The sequence below is a fragment of the Schistocerca gregaria genome, chromosome 1 (assembly GCF_023897955.1).
Source record: "Schistocerca gregaria isolate iqSchGreg1 chromosome 1, iqSchGreg1.2, whole genome shotgun sequence".
Classification (NCBI taxonomy): Eukaryota; Metazoa; Arthropoda; class Insecta; order Orthoptera; family Acrididae; genus Schistocerca; species Schistocerca gregaria.
The window spans coordinates 79719138-79735042 of record NC_064920.1 but is presented as its reverse complement, the minus strand read 5'-3'; positions in this window follow the sequence as shown (position 1 = coordinate 79735042).

The following is a 15905-nucleotide window of genomic DNA, read 5'->3' as shown; positions in this document are numbered from 1 at the left end:
AATTGCTCACCCAGTCTGCCACTTTTTCTTACTGTGGCCAGTCTGCCAGAAGCGATATGTCACTAGTTGTGTATCTTAAGAGATTCATCGTTACTCTTTCCATAGGTTACTGGTATTCTCTGAGTCAATACCTCTCTTGACGAAAAAGAGGCTATCTTAATAGTGCAATACTTATTCCTCCGAGTTGCTCACACAGTTTACTACTTTTTGTGTACTTGCCAGTCTGCCAGAAGCGATATGTCATTAGTTGTGTATCATAAAAGGGTCATCGTTTCTCCTCCTAGGGGTTATTCGAGACCTCTTAATGCAAACCGCAAGTAACGAGGCATTGGCTACCTTAAGAGAGTCATAGTTACTCGTCCCAATTGCTCACCCAGTCTGCCACTTTTCCTTACTGCGGCCAGTCTGCCAGAAGCGATATGTCACTCGTTGTGTATCTTAAGAGATTCATCGTTACTCTTTCCATAGGTTACTGGTATTCTCTGATTCAATGCCTCTCGTGACGAAAAAGTGGCTATCTTAATAGTGCAATACTTCTTCCTCCCAGTTGCTCACACAGTTTACTACTTTTTTGTGTAGTTTTTGTCTGCCAGAAACTATAATTCACTAGTTTTGTATCATAAAAGAGTCATCGTTTCTCCTCCTAGGGGTTATTCGAGACCTCTTAATCCAAACCGCAAGTAACGAGGCATTGGCTACCTTAAGAGAGTCATAGTTACTCGTCCCAATTGCTCACCCAGTCTGCCACTTTTTCTTACTGCGGCCAGTCTGCCAGAAGCGATATGTCACTCGTTGTGTATCTTAAGAGATTCATCGTTACTCCTTCCATAGGTTACTGGTATTCTCTGAGTCAATACCTCTCGTGACGAAAAAGTGGCTATCTTAATAGTGCAATACTTCTTCCTCAAAGTTGCTCACACAGTTTACTACTTTTTGTGTAGTTTTTGTCTGCCAGAAACTATAATTCACTAGCTGTGTATCATAAAAGAGTCATCGTTTCTCCTCCTAGGGGTTTTTGAGATTTCTTAATCCAAACCGCAAGTAACGAGGCATTGGCTACCTTAAGAGAGTCATAGTTACTCGTAACAATTGCTCACCCAGTCTGCCACTTTTCCTTACTGCGGCCTGTCTGCCAGAAGCGATATGTCACTCGTTGTGTATCTTAAGAGATTCATCGTTACTCTTTCCATAGGTTACTGGTATTCTCTGATTCAATGCCTCTCGTGACGAAAAAGTGGCTATCTTAATAGTGCAATACTTCTTCCTCCCATTTGCTCACACAGTTTACTACTTTTTTGTGTAGCTTTTGTCTGCCAGAAACTATAATTCACTAGCTGTGTATCATAAAAGAGTCATCGTTTCTCCTCCTAGGGGTTATTCGAGACCTCTTAATGCAAACCGCAAGTAACGAGGCATTGGCTACCTTAAGAGAGTCATAGTTACTCGTCCCAATTGCTCACCCAGTCTGCCACTTTTCCTTACTGCGGCCAGTCTGCCAGAAGCGATATGTCACTCGTTGTGTATCTTAAGAGATTCATCGTTACTCTTTCCATAGGTTACTGGTATTCTCTGATTCAATGCCTCTCGTGACGAAAAAGTGGCTATCTTAATAGTGCAATACTTCTTCCTCCGATTTGCTCACACAGTTTACTACTTTTTTGTGTAGTTTTTGTCTGCCAGAAACTATAATTCACTAGTTTTGTATTATAAAAGAGTCATCGTTTCTCCTCCTAGGGGTTATTCGAGACCTCTTAATCCAAACCGCAAGTAACGAGGCATTGGCTACCTTAAGAGAGTCATAGTTACTCGTCCCAATTGCTCACCCAGTCTGCCACTTTTTCTTACTGCGGCCAGTCTGCCAGAAGCGATATGTCACTCGTTGTGTATCTTAAGAGATTCATCGTTACTCCTTCCATAGGTTACTGGTATTCTCTGAGTCAATACCTCTCGTGACGAAAAAGTGGCTATCTTAATAGTGCAATACTTCTTCCTCCCAGTTGTTCACACAGTTTACTACTTTTTGTGTAGTTTTTGTCTGCCAGAAACTATAATTCACTAGCTGTGTATCATAAAAGAGTCATCGTTTCTCCTCCCAGGGGTTTTCGAGATTTCTTAATCCAAACCGCAAGTAACGAGGCATTGGCTACCTTAAGAGAGTCATAGTTACTCGTAACAATTGCTCACCCAGTCTGCCACTTTTCCTTACTGCGGCCAGTCTGCCAGAAGCGATATGTCACTCGTTGTGTATCTTAAGAGATTCATCGTTACTCTTTCAATAGGTTACTGGTATTCTCTGATTCAATGCCTCTCGTGACGAAAAAGTGGCTATCTTAATAGTGCAATACTTCTTCCTCCCAGTTGCTCACACAGTTTACTACTTTTTTGTGTAGTTTTTGTCTGCCAGAAACTATAATTCACTAGTTTTGTATCATAAAAGAGTCATCGTTTCTCCTCCTAGGGGTTATTCGAGACCTCTTAATCCAAACCGCAAGTAACGAGGCATAGGCTACCTTAAGAGAGTCATAGTTACTCGTCCCAATTGCTCACCCAGTCTGCCACTTTTTCTTACTGCGGCCAGTCTGCCAGAAGCGATATGTCACTCGTTGTGTATCTTAAGAGATTCATCGTTACCCCTTCCATAGGTTACTGGTATTCTCTGAGTCAATACCTCTCGTGACGAAAAAGTGGCTATCTTAATAGTGCTATACTTCTTCCTCCCAGTTGCTCACACAGTTTACTACTTTTTTGTGTAGTTTTTGTCTGCCAGAAACTATAATTCACTAGTTTTGTATCATAAAAGATTCATCGTTTCTCCTCCTAGGGGTTATTCGAGACCTCTTAATGCAAACCGCAAGTAACGAGGCATTGGCTACCTTAAGAGAGTCATAGTTACTCGTCCCAATTGCTCACCCAGTCTGCCACTTTTCCTTACTGCGGCCAGTCTGCCAGAAGCGATATGTCACTCGTTGTGTATCTTAAGAGATTCATCGTTACTCTTTCCATAGGTTACTGGTATTCTCTGATTCAATGCCTCTCGTGACGAAAAAGTGGCTATCTTAATAGTGCAATACTTCTTCCTCCCAGTTGCTCACACAGTTTACTACTTTTTTGTGTAGTTTTTGTCTGCCAGAAACTATAATTCACTAGTTTTGTATCATAAAAGAGTCATCGTTTCTCCTCCTAGGGGTTATTCGAGACCTCTTAATCCAAACCGCAAGTAACGAGGCATTGGCTACCTTAAGAGAGTCATAGTTACTCGTCCCAATTGCTCACCCAGTCTGCCACTTTTTCTTACTGCGGCCAGTCTGCCAGAAGCGATATGTCACTCGTTGTGTATCTTAAGAGATTCATCGTTACTCCTTCCATAGGTTACTGGTATTCTCTGAGTCAATACCTCTCGTGACGAAAAAGTGGCTATCTTAATAGTGCAATACTTCTTCCTCCGAGTTGCTCACACAGTTTACTACTTTTTGTGTAGTTTTTGTCTGCCAGAAACTATAATTCACTAGCTGTGTATCATAAAAGAGTCATCGTTTCTCCTCCTAGGGGTTTTCGAGATTTCTTAATCCAAACCGCAAGTAACGAGGCATTGGCTACCTTAAGAGAGTCATAGTTACTCGTCCCCATTGCTCACCCAGTCTGCCACTTTTTCTTACTGTGGCCAGTCTGCCAGAAGCGATATGTCACTCGTTGTGTATCTTAAGAGATTCATCGTTACTCCTTCCATAGGTTACTGGTATTCTCTGAGTCAATACCTCTCGTGACGAAAAAGTGGCTATCTTAATAGTGCAATACTTCTTCCTCCGAGTTGCTCACACAGTTTACTACTTTTTGTGTACTTGCCAGTCTGCCAGAAGCGATATGTCACTAGTTGTGTATCATAAAAGGGTCATCGTTTCTCCTCCTAGGGGTTATTCGAGACCTCTTAATCCAAACCGCAAGTAACGAGGCATTGGCTACCTTAAGAGAGTCATAGTTACTCGTCCCAATTGCTCACCCAGTCTGCCACTCTTTCTTACTGCGGCCAGTCTGCCATAAGCGATATGTCACTCGTTGTGTATCTTAAGAGATTCATCGTTACTCCTTCCATAGGTTACTGGTATTCTCTGAGTCAATACCTCTCGTGACGAAAAAGTGGCTATCTTAATAGTGGAATACTTCTTCCTCCGAGTTGCTCACACAGTTTACTACTTTTTGTGTAGTTTTTGTCTGCCAGAAACTATAATTCACTAGCTGTGTATCATAAAAGAGTCATCGTTTCTCCTCCTAGGGGTTTTCGAGATTTCTTAATCCAAACCGCAAGTAACGAGGCATTGGCTACCTTAAGAGAGTCATAGTTACTCGTCCCAATTGCTCACCCAGTCTGCCACTTTTCCTTACTGTGGCCAGTCTGCCAGAAGCGATATGTCACTCGTTGTGTATCTTAAGAGATTCATCGTTACTCCTTCCATAGGTTACTGGTATTCTCTGAGTCAATACCTCTCTTGACGAAAAAGTGGCTATCTTAATAGTGCAATACTTCTTCCTCCGAGTTGCTCACACAGTTTACTACTTTTTGTGTACTTGCCAGTCTGCCAGAAGCGATATGTCACTAGTTGTGTATCATAAAAGGGTCATCGTTTCTCCTCCTAGGGGTTATTCGAGACTTCTTAATCCAAACCGCAAGTAACGAGGCATTGGCTACCTTAAGAGAGTCATAGTTACTCGTCCCAATTGCTCACCCAGTCTGCCACTTTTTCTTACTGCGCCCAGTCTGCCAGAAGCGATATGTCACTCGTTGTGTATCTTAAGAGATTCATCGTTACTCCTTCCATAGGTTACTGGTATTCTCTGAGTCAATACCTCTCGTGACGAAAAAGTATCTATCTTAATAGTGCAATACTTCATCCTCCGAGTTGCTCACACAGCTTACTACTTTTTGTGTAGTTTTTGTCTGCCAGAAAGTATAATTCACTAGTTGTGTATCATAAAAGGGTCATCGTTTCTCCTCCTAGGGGTTTTCGAGATTTCTTAATCCAAACAGCAAGTAACGAGGCATTGGCTACCTTAAGAGAGTCATAGTTACTCGTCCCAATTGGTCACCCAGTCTGCCACTTTTTCTTACTGCGGCCAGTCTGCCAGAAGCGATATGTCACTCGTTGTGTATCTTAAGAGATTCATCGTTACTCCTTCAATAGGTTACTGGTATTCTCTGAGTCAATACCTCTTGTGACGAAAAAGTGGCTATCTTAATAGTGCAATACTTTTTCCTCCCATTTGCTCACACAGTTTACTACTTTTTTGTGTAGTTTTTGTCTGCCAGAAACTATAATTCACTAGTTTTGTATCATAAAAGAGTCATCGTTTCTCCTCCTAGGGGTTATTCGAGACCTCTTAATGCAAACCGCAAGTAACGAGGCATTGGCTACCTTAAGAGAGTCATAGTTACTCGTCCCAATTGCTCACCCAGTCTGCCACTTTTCCTTACTGCGGCCAGTCTGCCAGAAGCGATATGTCACTCGTTGTGTATCTTAAGAGATTCATCGTTACTCTTTCCATAGGTTACTGGTATTCTCTGATTCAATGCCTCTCGTGACGAAAAAGTTCCTATCTTAATAGTGCAATACTTCTTCCTCCCAGTTGCTCACACAGTTTACTACTTTTTTGTGTAGTTTTTGTCTGCCAGAAACTATAATTCACTAGCTGTGTATCATAAAAGAGTCATCGTTTCTCCTCCTAGGGGTTATTCGAGACCTCTTAATGCAAACCGCAAGTAACGAGGCATTGGCTACCTTAAGAGAGTCATAGTTACTCGTCCCAATTGCTCACCCAGTCTGCCACTTTTCCTTACTGCAGCCAGTCTGCCAGAAGCGATATGTCACTCGTTGTGTATCTTAAGAGATTCATCGTTACTCTTTCCATAGGTTACTGGTATTCTCTGATTCAATGCCTCTCGTGACGAAAAAGTGGCTATCTTAATAGTGCAATACTTCTTCCTCCGAGTTGCTCACACAGTTTACTACTTTTTTGTGTAGTTTTTGTCTGCCAGAAACTATAATTCACTAGTTTTGTATCATAAAAGAGTCATCGTTTCTCCTCCTAGGGGTTATTCGAGACCTCTTAATCCAAACCGCAAGTAACGAGGCATTGGCTACCTTAAGAGAGTCATAGTTACTCGTCCCAATTGCTCACCCAGTCTGCCACTTTTTCTTACTGCGGCCAGTCTGCCAGAAGCGATATGTCACTCGTTGTGTATCTTAAGAGATTCATCGTTACTCCTTCCATAGGTTACTGGTATTCTCTGAGTCAATACCTCTCGTGACGAAAAAGTGGCTATCTTAATAGTGCAATACTTCTTCCTCCGAGTTGCTCACACAGTTTACTTCTTTTTGTGTAGTTTTTGTCTGCCAGAAACTATAATTCACTAGCTGTGTATCATAAAAGAGTCATCGTTTCTCCTCCTAGGGGTTTTCGAGATTTCTTAATCCAAACCGCAAGTAACGAGGCATTGGCTACCTTAAGAGAGTCATAGTTACTCGTCCCAATTGCTCACCCAGTCTGCCACTTTTCCTTACTGCGGCCAGTCTGCCAGAAGCGATATGTCACTCGTTGTGTATCTTAAGAGATTCATCGTTACTCTTTCCATAGGTTACTGGTATTCTCTGATTCAATGCCTCTCGTGACGAAAAAGTGGCTATCTTAATAGTGCAATACTTCTTCCTCCCAGTTGCTCACACAGTTTACTACTTTTTTGTGTAGTTTTTGTCTGCCAGAAACTATAATTCACTAGTTTTGTATCATAAAAGATTCATCGTTTCTCCTCCTAGGGGTTATTCGAGACCTCTTAATGCAAAAAGCAAGTAACGAGGCATTGGCTACCTTAAGAGAGTCATAGTTACTCGTCCCAATTGCTCACCCAGTCTGCCACTTTTTCTTACTGCGGCCAGTCTGCCAGAAGCGATATGTCACTCGTTGTGTATCTTAAGAGATTCATCGTTACTCCTTCCATAGGTTACTGGTATTCTCTGAGTCAATACCTCTCGTGACGAAAAAGTGGCTATCTTAATAGTGCAATACTTCTTCCTCCCAGTTGTTCACACAGTTTACTACTTTTTGTGTAGTTTTTGTCTGCCAGAAACTATAATTCACTAGCTGTGTATCATAAAAGAGTCATCGTTTCTCCTCCCAGGGGTTTTCGAGATTTCTTAATCCAAACCGCAAGTAACGAGGCATTGGCTACCTTAAGAGAGTCATAGTTACTCGTAACAATTGCTCACCCAGTCTGCCACTTTTCCTTACTGCGGCCAGTCTGCCAGAAGCGATATGTCACTCGTTGTGTATCTTAAGAGATTCATCGTTACTCTTTCAATAGGTTACTGGTATTCTCTGATTCAATGCCTCTCGTGACGAAAAAGTGGCTATCTTAATAGTGCAATACTTCTTCCTCCCAGTTGCTCACACAGTTTACTACTTTTTTGTGTAGTTTTTGTCTGCCAGAAACTATAATTCACTAGTTTTGTATCATAAAAGAGTCATCGTTTCTCCTCCTAGGGGTTATTCGAGACCTCTTAATCCAAACCGCAAGTAACGAGGCATAGGCTACCTTAAGAGAGTCATAGTTACTCGTCCCAATTGCTCACCCAGTCTGCCACTTTTTCTTACTGCGGCCAGTCTGCCAGAAGCGATATGTCACTCGTTGTGTATCTTAAGAGATTCATCGTTACCCCTTCCATAGGTTACTGGTATTCTCTGAGTCAATACCTCTCGTGACGAAAAAGTGGCTATCTTAATAGTGCTATACTTCTTCCTCCCAGTTGCTCACACAGTTTACTACTTTTTTGTGTAGTTTTTGTCTGCCAGAAACTATAATTCACTAGTTTTGTATCATAAAAGATTCATCGTTTCTCCTCCTAGGGGTTATTCGAGACCTCTTAATGCAAACCGCAAGTAACGAGGCATTGGCTACCTTAAGAGAGTCATAGTTACTCGTCCCAATTGCTCACCCAGTCTGCCACTTTTCCTTACTGCGGCCAGTCTGCCAGAAGCGATATGTCACTCGTTGTGTATCTTAAGAGATTCATCGTTACTCTTTCCATAGGTTACTGGTATTCTCTGATTCAATGCCTCTCGTGACGAAAAAGTGGCTATCTTAATAGTGCAATACTTCTTCCTCCCAGTTGCTCACACAGTTTACTACTTTTTTGTGTAGTTTTTGTCTGCCAGAAACTATAATTCACTAGTTTTGTATCATAAAAGAGTCATCGTTTCTCCTCCTAGGGGTTATTCGAGACCTCTTAATCCAAACCGCAAGTAACGAGGCATTGGCTACCTTAAGAGAGTCATAGTTACTCGTCCCAATTGCTCACCCAGTCTGCCACTTTTTCTTACTGCGGCCAGTCTGCCAGAAGCGATATGTCACTCGTTGTGTATCTTAAGAGATTCATCGTTACTCCTTCCATAGGTTACTGGTATTCTCTGAGTCAATACCTCTCGTGACGAAAAAGTGGCTATCTTAATAGTGCAATACTTCTTCCTCCGAGTTGCTCACACAGTTTACTACTTTTTGTGTAGTTTTTGTCTGCCAGAAACTATAATTCACTAGCTGTGTATCATAAAAGAGTCATCGTTTCTCCTCCTAGGGGTTTTCGAGATTTCTTAATCCAAACCGCAAGTAACGAGGCATTGGCTACCTTAAGAGAGTCATAGTTACTCGTCCCCATTGCTCACCCAGTCTGCCACTTTTTCTTACTGTGGCCAGTCTGCCAGAAGCGATATGTCACTCGTTGTGTATCTTAAGAGATTCATCGTTACTCCTTCCATAGGTTACTGGTATTCTCTGAGTCAATACCTCTCGTGACGAAAAAGTGGCTATCTTAATAGTGCAATACTTCTTCCTCCGAGTTGCTCACACAGTTTACTACTTTTTGTGTACTTGCCAGTCTGCCAGAAGCGATATGTCACTAGTTGTGTATCATAAAAGGGTCATCGTTTCTCCTCCTAGGGGTTATTCGAGACCTCTTAATCCAAACCGCAAGTAACGAGGCATTGGCTACCTTAAGAGAGTCATAGTTACTCGTCCCAATTGCTCACCCAGTCTGCCACTTTTTCTTACTGCGGCCAGTCTGCCATAAGCGATATGTCACTCGTTGTGTATCTTAAGAGATTCATCGTTACTCCTTCCATAGGTTACTGGTATTCTCTGAGTCAATACCTCTCGTGACGAAAAAGTGGCTATCTTAATAGTGGAATACTTCTTCCTCCGAGTTGCTCACACAGTTTACTACTTTTTGTGTAGTTTTTGTCTGCCAGAAACTATAATTCACTAGCTGTGTATCATAAAAGAGTCATCGTTTCTCCTCCTAGGGGTTTTCGAGATTTCTTAATCCAAACCGCAAGTAACGAGGCATTGGCTACCTTAAGAGAGTCATAGTTACTCGTCCCAATTGCTCACCCAGTCTGCCACTTTTCCTTACTGTGGCCAGTCTGCCAGAAGCGATATGTCACTCGTTGTGTATCTTAAGAGATTCATCGTTACTCCTTCCATAGGTTACTGGTATTCTCTGAGTCAATACCTCTCTTGACGAAAAAGTGGCTATCTTAATAGTGCAATACTTCTTCCTCCGAGTTGCTCACACAGTTTACTACTTTTTGTGTACTTGCCAGTCTGCCAGAAGCGATATGTCACTAGTTGTGTATCATAAAAGGGTCATCGTTTCTCCTCCTAGGGGTTATTCGAGACTTCTTAATCCAAACCGCAAGTAACGAGGCATTGGCTACCTTAAGAGAGTCATAGTTACTCGTCCCAATTGCTCACCCAGTCTGCCACTTTTTCTTACTGCGCCCAGTCTGCCAGAAGCGATATGTCACTCGTTGTGTATCTTAAGAGATTCATCGTTACTCCTTCCATAGGTTACTGGTATTCTCTGAGTCAATACCTCTCGTGACGAAAAAGTATCTATCTTAATAGTGCAATACTTCATCCTCCGAGTTGCTCACACAGCTTACTACTTTTTGTGTAGTTTTTGTCTGCCAGAAAGTATAATTCACTAGTTGTGTATCATAAAAGGGTCATCGTTTCTCCTCCTAGGGGTTTTCGAGATTTCTTAATCCAAACAGCAAGTAACGAGGCATTGGCTACCTTAAGAGAGTCATAGTTACTCGTCCCAATTGGTCACCCAGTCTGCCACTTTTTCTTACTGCGGCCAGTCTGCCAGAAGCGATATGTCACTCGTTGTGTATCTTAAGAGATTCATCGTTACTCCTTCAATAGGTTACTGGTATTCTCTGAGTCAATACCTCTTGTGACGAAAAAGTGGCTATCTTAATAGTGCAATACTTTTTCCTCCCATTTGCTCACACAGTTTACTACTTTTTTGTGTAGTTTTTGTCTGCCAGAAACTATAATTCACTAGTTTTGTATCATAAAAGAGTCATCGTTTCTCCTCCTAGGGGTTATTCGAGACCTCTTAATGCAAACCGCAATTAACGAGGCATTGGCTACCTTAAGAGAGTCATAGTTACTCGTCCCAATTGCTCACCCAGTCTGCCACTTTTCCTTACTGCGGCCAGTCTGCCAGAAGCGATATGTCACTCGTTGTGTATCTTAAGAGATTCATCGTTACTCTTTCCATAGGTTACTGGTATTCTCTGATTCAATGCCTCTCGTGACGAAAAAGTTCCTATCTTAATAGTGCAATACTTCTTCCTCCCAGTTGCTCACACAGTTTACTACTTTTTTGTGTAGTTTTTGTCTGCCAGAAACTATAATTCACTAGCTGTGTATCATAAAAGAGTCATCGTTTCTCCTCCTAGGGGTTATTCGAGACCTCTTAATGCAAACCGCAAGTAACGAGGCATTGGCTACCTTAAGAGAGTCATAGTTACTCGTCCCAATTGCTCACCCAGTCTGCCACTTTTCCTTACTGCAGCCAGTCTGCCAGAAGCGATATGTCACTCGTTGTGTATCTTAAGAGATTCATCGTTACTCTTTCCATAGGTTACTGGTATTCTCTGATTCAATGCCTCTCGTGACGAAAAAGTGGCTATCTTAATAGTGCAATACTTCTTCCTCCGAGTTGCTCACACAGTTTACTACTTTTTTGTGTAGTTTTTGTCTGCCAGAAACTATAATTCACTAGTTTTGTATCATAAAAGAGTCATCGTTTCTCCTCCTAGGGGTTATTCGAGACCTCTTAATCCAAACCGCAAGTAACGAGGCATTGGCTACCTTAAGAGAGTCATAGTTACTCGTCCCAATTGCTCACCCAGTCTGCCACTTTTTCTTACTGCGGCCAGTCTGCCAGAAGCGATATGTCACTCGTTGTGTATCTTAAGAGATTCATCGTTACTCCTTCCATAGGTTACTGGTATTCTCTGAGTCAATACCTCTCGTGACGAAAAAGTGGCTATCTTAATAGTGCAATACTTCTTCCTCCGAGTTGCTCACACAGTTTACTTCTTTTTGTGTAGTTTTTGTCTGCCAGAAACTATAATTCACTAGCTGTGTATCATAAAAGAGTCATCGTTTCTCCTCCTAGGGGTTTTCGAGATTTCTTAATCCAAACCGCAAGTAACGAGGCATTGGCTACCTTAAGAGAGTCATAGTTACTCGTCCCAATTGCTCACCCAGTCTGCCACTTTTCCTTACTGCGGCCAGTCTGCCAGAAGCGATATGTCACTCGTTGTGTATCTTAAGAGATTCATCGTTACTCTTTCCATAGGTTACTGGTATTCTCTGATTCAATGCCTCTCGTGACGAAAAAGTGGCTATCTTAATAGTGCAATACTTCTTCCTCCCAGTTGCTCACACAGTTTACTACTTTTTTGTGTAGTTTTTGTCTGCCAGAAACTATAATTCACTAGTTTTGTATCATAAAAGATTCATCGTTTCTCCTCCTAGGGGTTATTCGAGACCTCTTAATGCAAAAAGCAAGTAACGAGGCATTGGCTACCTTAAGAGAGTCATAGTTACTCGTCCCAATTGCTCACCCAGTCTGCCACTTTTTCTTACTGCGGCCAGTCTGCCAGAAGCGATATGTCACTCGTTGTGTATCTTAAGAGATTCATCGTTACTCCTTCCATAGGTTACTGGTATTCTCTGAGTCAATACCTCTCGTGACGAAAAAGTGGCTATCTTAATAGTGCAATACTTCTTCCTCCCAGTTGCTCACACAGTTTACTACTTTTTGTGTAGTTTTTGTCTGCCAGAAACTATAATTCACTAGCTGTGTATCATAAAAGAGTCATCGTTTCTCCTCCTAGGGGTTTTCGAGATTTCTTAATCCAAACCGCAAGTAACGAGGCATTGGCTACCTTAAGAGAGTCATAGTTACGCGTCCCCATTGCTCACCCAGTCTGCCACTTTTTCTTACTGTGGCCAGTCTGCCAGAAGCGATATGTCACTCGTTGTGTATCTTAAGAGATTCATCGTTACTCCTTCCATAGGTTACTGGTATTCTCTGAGTCAATACCTCTCTTGACGAAAAAGTGGCTATCTTAATAGTGCAATACTTCTTCCTCCGAGTTGCTCACACAGTTTACTACTTTTTGTGTACTTGCCAGTCTGCCAGAAGCGATATGTCACTAGTTGTGTATCATAAAAGTGTCATCGTTTCTCCTCCTAGGGGTTATTCGAGATTTCTTAATCGAAACCGCAAGTAACGAGGCATTGGCTACCTTAAGAGAGTCATAGTTACTCGTCCCAATTGCTCACCCAGTCTGCCACTTTTCCTTACTGCGGCCAGTCTGCCAGAAGCGATATGTCACTCGTTGTGTATCTTAAGAGATTCATCGTTACTCCTTCCATAGGTTACTGGTATTCTCTGAGTCAATACCTCTCGTGACGAAAAAGTGGCTATCTTAATAGTGCAATACTTCTTCCTCCGAGTTGCTCACACGGTTTACTACATTTTGTGTAGTTTTTGTCTGCCAGAAACTATAATTCACTAGCTGTGTATCATAAAAGAGTCATCGTTTCTCCTCCTAGGGGTTATTCGAGACCTCTTAATGCAAACCGCAAGTAACGAGGCATTGGCTACCTTAAGAGAGTCATAGTTACTCATCCCAATTGCTCACCCAGTCTGCCACTTTTCCTTACTGCGGCCAGTCTGCCAGAAGCGATATGTCACTCGTTGTGTATCTTAAGAGATTCATCGTTACTCTTTCCATAGGTTACTGGTATTCTCTGATTCAATGCCTCTCGTGACGAAAAAGTGGCTATCTTAATAGTGCAATACTTCTTCCTCCGAGTTGCTCACACAGTTTACTACTTTTTGTGTAGTTTTTGTCTGCCAGAAACTATAATTCACTAGCTGTGTATCATAAAAGAGTCATCGTTTCTCCTCCTAGGGGTTTTCGAGATTTCTTAATCCAAACCGCAAGTAACGAGGCATTGGCTACCTTAAGAGAGTCATAGTTACTCGTCCCAATTGCTCACCCAGTCTGCCACTTTTCCTTACTGCGGCCAGTCTGCCAGAAGCGATATGTCACTCGTTGTGTATCTTAAGAGATTCATCGTTACTCCTTCCATAGGTTACTGGTATTCTCTGAGTCAATACCTCTCGTGACGAAAAAGTGGCTATCTTAATAGTGCAATACTTCTTCCTCTTAGTTGCTCACACAGTTTACTACTTTTTGTGTAGTTTTTGTCTGCTAGAAACTATAATTCACTAGCTGTGTATCATAAAAGAGTCATCGATTCTCCTCCTAGGGGTTATTCGAGACCTCTTAATGCAAACCGCAAGTAACGAGGCATTGGCTACCTTAAGAGAGTCATAGTTACTCGTCCCAATTGCTCACCCAGTCTGCCACTTTTCCTTACTGCGGCCAGTCTGCCAGAAGCGATATGTCACTCGTTGTGTATCTTAAGAGATTCATCGTTACTCTTTCCATAGGTTACTGGTATTCTCTGATTCAATGCCTCTCGTGACGAAAAAGTGGCTATCTTAATAGTGCAATACTTCTTCCTCCCATTTGCTCACACAGTTTACTACTTTTTTGTGTAGTTTTTGTCTGCCAGAAACTATAATTCACTAGTTTTGTATCATAAAAGAGTCATCGTTTCTCCTCCTAGGGGTTATTCGAGACCTCTTAATGCAAACCGCAAGTAACGAGGCATTGGCTACCTTAAGAGAGTCATAGTTACTCGTCCCAATTGCTCACCCAGTCTGCCACTTTTCCTTACTGCGGCCAGTCTGCCAGAAGCGATATGTCACTCGTTGTGTATCTTAAGAGATTCATCATTACTCTTTCCATAGGTTACTGGTATTCTCTGATTCAATGCCTCTCGTGACGAAAAAGTGGCTATCTTAATAGTGCAATACTTCTTCCTCCCAGTTGCTCACACAGTTTACTACTTTTTTGTGTAGTTTTTGTCTGCCAGAAACTATAATTCACTAGTTTTGTATCATAAAAGAGTCATCGTTTCTCCTCCTAGGGGTTATTCGAGACCTCTTAATGCAAACCGCAAGTAACGAGGCATTGGCTACCTTAAGAGAGTCATAGTTACTCGTCCCAATTGCTCACCCAGCCTGCCACTTTTTCTTACTGCGGCCAGTCTGCCAGAAGCGATATGTCACTCGTTGTGTATCTTAAGAGATTCATCGTTACTCCTTCCATAGGTTACTGGTATTCTCTGAGTCAAATCCTCTCGTGACGAAAAAGTGGCTATCTTAATAGTGCAATACTTCTTCCTCCGAGTTGCTCACACAGTTTACTACATTTTGTGTAGTTTTTGTCTGCCAGAAACTATAATTCACTAGCTGTGTATCATAAAAGAGTCATCGTTTCTCCTCCTAGGGGTTTTCGAGATTTCTTAATGCAAACCGCAAGTAACGAGGCATTGGCTACCTTAAGAGAGTCATAGTTACTCGTCCCAATTGCTCACCCAGTCTGCCACTTTTCCTTACTGCGGCCAGTCTGCCAGAAGCGATATGTCACTCGTTGTGTATCTTAAGAGATTCATCGTTACTCTTTCCATAGGTTACTGGTATTCTCTGATTCAATGCCTCTCGTGACGAAAAAGTGGCTATCTTAATAGTGCAATACTTCTTCCTCCCAGTTGCTCACACAGTTTACTACTTTTTTGTGTAGTTTTTGTCTGCCAGAAACTATAATTCACTAGTTTTGTATCATAAAAGAGTCATCGTTTCTCCTCCTAGGGGTTATTCGAGACCTCTTAATCCAAACCGCAAGTAACGAGGCATTGGCTACCTTAAGAGAGTCATAGTTACTCGTCCCAATTGCTCACCAGTCTGCCACTTTTTCTTACTGCGGCCAGTCTGCCAGAAGCGATATGTCACTCGTTGTGTATCTTAAGAGATTCATCGTTACCCCTTCCATAGGTTACTGGTATTCTCTGAGTCAATACCTCTCGTGACGAAAAAGTGGCTATCTTAATAGTGCAATACTTCTTCCTCCGAGTTGCTCACACAGTTTACTACTTTTTGTGTACTTGCCAGTCTGCCAGAAGCGATATGTCATTAGTTGTGTATCATAAAAGGGTCATCGTTTCTCCTCCTAGGGGTTATTCGAGATTTCTTAATCCAAACCGCAAGTAACGAGGCATTGGCTACCTTAAGAGAGTCATAGTTACTCGTCCCAATTGCTCACCCAGTCTGCCACTTTTCCTTACTGCGGCCAGTCTGCCAGAACCGATATGTCACTCGTTGTGTATCTTAAGAGATTCATCGTTACTCTTTCCATAGGTTACTGGTATTCTCTGATTCAATGCCTCTCGTGACGAAAAAGTGGCTATCTTAATAGTGCAATACTTCTTCCTCCCAGTTGCTCACACAGTTTATTACTTTTTTGTGTAGTTTTTGTCTGCCAGAAACTATAATTCACTAGTTTTGTATCATAAAAGAGTCATCGTTTCTCCTCCTAGGGGTTATTCGAGACCTCTTAATCCCAACCGCAAGTAACGAGGC